The following is a 4,129-nucleotide window of genomic DNA, read 5'->3' as shown; positions in this document are numbered from 1 at the left end:
CCTTAAAACCAGTCTCTATTGTGTACCTCTGCACACGTCTCTTACAAGGTGTTATAGGGTGGAAGAGAAGGAGTTATAGAAAACAGTTATATGGAGTAATAGGATGACATTGAAGTGTACCTCCTGGCTTTTTAGCGGATTACTGCTAGGGAACGTTGTCCCCATACTTAGTAGGCTGGCATTGTAGTGCCCTTTCTGCTCGGTGAAAGCAATAAAGCCGATTACGATCTAGAACAAAAATGGAACAGAAGAACAAGCGCACACACCATCTAATAAAGTACCCTGCGTACACAATAGTGATAAGTGAATAGGTAAATTAAATACTTAAGCAGGTAGTGCAGCTCCGGAAGGAGGACTCAATCCAAAGTCCAGACAACAGATGAATAGGGCAGAGAATCAGGAGCGCAAATACATCCAGGTGATATAAGAAAAGAAAAATATACATATAGTGCACACTGTGTATAATGAATAATAATAATGTGATGATATCAGTGATCCACTCATAATCGTGCAGAAAAGTGAAGGCAGTGTGGTTGTTCCGAGTGACCCACTCAAGGTAGAAATCTTCAGGTGGGATCTGGACAGTATCCCTCGGAGGCAGGAAGGGAATTCAATACATTGGAAATAGAGAAGGCACAGATAGTGAAGTATGTCAATTTAATCACATAGACAAAAGGTATAGCTCTTGCAGAGCTACTGTAGACACAGGCAATTAGACCACCCTGGGTCAGAGGTGATGAGAAACTGCAGCAATCCTGCCTGGTATAGACGCCTGCTTTGGCCACCCGCAGTCAGCAATGTCCAGATCCAGGTAAAGGCAGCAGGAACAGATGGTATAAGTCCCAAATTCAAGAATCCTCAGCAAAGTCCACCAAATACCGAATTACAGTCTCTGTATGCTTCTATGTTGTCCCCAAACGCGTTTCACTCATAAGAGCTTCATCAGTGGTTAGAACAAAAGGCTGAAGCAGACGACGAGCATCTCAAGGCTGAGATCCTGGCAAGAACGGGCGTTACTCAACAGTTTGTGCTCAAAAGGTTCTTCAAGTGGTGATACCATGACAGAAAGTCCCCAGTCCAAGATGTTTGATCTGATCCACCTGGCGAGGAAGTGATTAAAACTGAAAGCTTCTACACCTGCCCAGATTGCAGAGATGATGGAGTTGGACCAATACCATTGGGATCTTCCCCAAGGTATAAAATACAATACCATTGTGGCCCTAGCTGAGTACTACTTGACCGCCACAGAAGAGTTGTCACACTCCACCCCATTTGTGACCCACCAGAACATAGGGCAGCCCCAAAACTAAAAGAGCTGGAACACTGGCAAGGTGCAAAAGACTGGGACTCTATTTGGGGGTGCTGAAGACATTTGGGATGGAGGTGGGGTCACTACTACTTGTGAGATCTGCCTTATAATCAAAAAAGCATATACTTTAGACAATTTTTTTAATTACATTTGTCACTCCGCCAGGGGTGGGCTTACTAAATGGAGAAATAAAGTTTTTTTTATACAATTAGCCTAAAAACACTTGTGCAAGCTAAAAGACTTATCTTATACAGGCTGTCCTTTCCGCTCTATATTTTTGTCTCTATTTGGGGAATGTGGTTTCCTGAGTAGACAGCAAACATAGAGCACAGGGAAATGATTCTTATTTCAACAGACAATTTGCAACATTTTAGTGAAAATTAGTAGAGGCCTGTCCGCCAAGAGCGAAAAAAAATCATTCAATTCTTGCAAGCATCTAACACTCCATTCAGCTTCATACAGACAAAATGGAGGCTCATTCTCAAGATGGTGGCATCTTGCAATCATCCTAGACCACTCCTCCTTTGACCAATAGTCCAGGTATACACACAATCTTCTCAATTTGCACCATCATTTGCTAACTTGTGTATGGGATGGTGGGAGTCATTACACATATGGGGATCAGGTGTCTCTCCTCCACAGCTTGTGCTGTGCAGGAGATACATAGACGATATCCTCGTGATCTGGAACGGAGATGAAGATTCGTTTCATACTTTCGTTCAACATATTAATAACAACCAATTTTATTTAAAATTCACCAGTCAATTTAATCAAGATCACATCACCTTTCTTGATTTGGAAATATACATCCAGAATAACACTATCCTCACCAAAACACACTTTAAAAGTACAAATGTCAACTCGTTTCTTCATCCAACCAGCAGCCATGAACAAAAATCCATAGAAAACATCTTCCCCGGCTTCTCAGTGCTATGCGAGCGATAGCACTTTTGAAAATCCTCCCAGCCGTGTCTCCAATCGACTCTCAAACTCTTCTGGTTCTCTGATCGGCCGCACTCTTTACATAGCCCTCGGCTGCTATACTTTTCATGGAGGAGGAGCCGCCGGCCAATCAGTGCACGGATCATGAGGCTACAGTCAATCAGAGGACGAGGGCTCGTCCGGCTGCACCAATCAGACGAGGGTGCCAGCTTAGGCACTTTGGACCACCACTCAAGGAGAGAGCTGCTGGCGAACAGGAAATTCAAACTGACCAATGGGAATCACGACTAAGGGACTGAGACCCGGCAATGGTTCCCTTAGCCAGGCCCATACTTTTCGCTGGGAAGGCGCTGCAGCGTCTTGGAAGAACAAAGGCCCTGCCCCGCTGAGAACCCCTCTCTTTTGGTTCCTTTCTTTTACATAGGTTGAAAGCAGACGGTTATTTTCAGCTCCGGGGACCCCCTGATTCCCAGGATATTTACCGTGGTTGGTAGCGCCGGTACTGTCCCCTCCGGGGATACAAAATGGCGGTTTAAATCTCCCATGTTGCATGGGCCAATCGGAAGCCACAACGTCATCTCTTGCAGCATTTATTGGCCCAAGTGATATGGGGGGATTTAATTAACCAGGAAGTACCGGCTCTATACCTGAAAACGGGAAGCCTGGAAGTTTCGCGCATTTTTTACATGGGTGGCACGTCCCACCTTTATAAAATAGAAAAAAATAAGAGGGGAACTGCGACTTTAAGCATTACTGGGTAATTTCTCTGTCTCCTCATACTTGGAAGCAGCAATCTGTTTGGTGCTACCAGTTCGTTCCTGTTTGTATGCTACTCTGGGCATGGTCGTTGAAGGAACCACAGAAGGGTACATTAGGTTTTTACCACCCCAGTGTGGGAGTGCTCCCCTCAGGCTATGGTCCACCACAGCAGCGGTGATATAGGGAGTAATATAGCATAGTAATATAGTGCAGTAAGAGGAGTTCTAGGAAACACAGGGCTGGGCAAGAGAGGTGACGGCCTCAGGCAGCATTTTGTTAGGGAAAAATTATCATTTTAAACTAAACTAAAATGACGCCCTAGGAAAAGCGGTGCCACTGCACTTAGAGGTTAGAGGCCCCCCTCTTCTCCAAACAACAATTAAACTAATTGCTGGGGGAGAGCGCTTGGCCTCTGTAAGTGCCACTTACCTTCTCCGGAGAGGCATCTCCTTCTACAGCATCTGACACCGCATCGTGGGAGGAGATGTCGCTCTGGAGAAGGTAAGAAGCTTGGGGGCGGTGGCTCTCTGCGCGCCATCCATGAGATAGCGCTTACAAAGAGCAATTGGTGCAGTTATAGGGAGTAATTATATGGGGCAATAGGAGTTTAATACCAGTTATAATTATAACAGGGTATGTCCCATAAGTACCTGTTTCTCTCCACATAGTGTATCTGCTATGTAAGTCCTGTTAAGTTCCAGGTATTGGCAGGTTAATCTATGGGCCATTGACCTCCCCTTGTTCTTTCCTTGCAGTTGAAGAAAGAGCGGTGGTGACTGATGGCCTGTGTACAGCCCCTTGGAGGTGGGTACAGTCCATGAGCCCGCCCCTTCCAGATTCTTCTGGGGGGGGATCTAAAAGTTAGAGGGATTTGGTTCTTGCTCTCCGAGGAGAGAGGAAGCTGTGAGTCTTCCCCATTGCGGGGAAAACATGCCACTTTAGGCCGGCTGGCCTAGAGGCCAACCAGATCTGATGACCCCTGATATTGGGCAGCACCATCTAGAGGTCCTGGGGACCACAGAAGAGTCAGTGGAGGATGAGAGATTTAAAGAAGGAGAAATAAAGCTGCTTATTCCTCATGCCTCTGCCTGGGTGTCGGTTACTGGGCAGGAGGGAGAA

Source organism: Ascaphus truei, chromosome 9 (assembly GCF_040206685.1).
Source record: "Ascaphus truei isolate aAscTru1 chromosome 9, aAscTru1.hap1, whole genome shotgun sequence".
NCBI classification, from domain to species: Eukaryota; Metazoa; Chordata; class Amphibia; order Anura; family Ascaphidae; genus Ascaphus; species Ascaphus truei.
The sequence above is the reverse complement of the archived record's forward strand: the minus strand, read 5'-3'. Positions refer to the sequence as shown.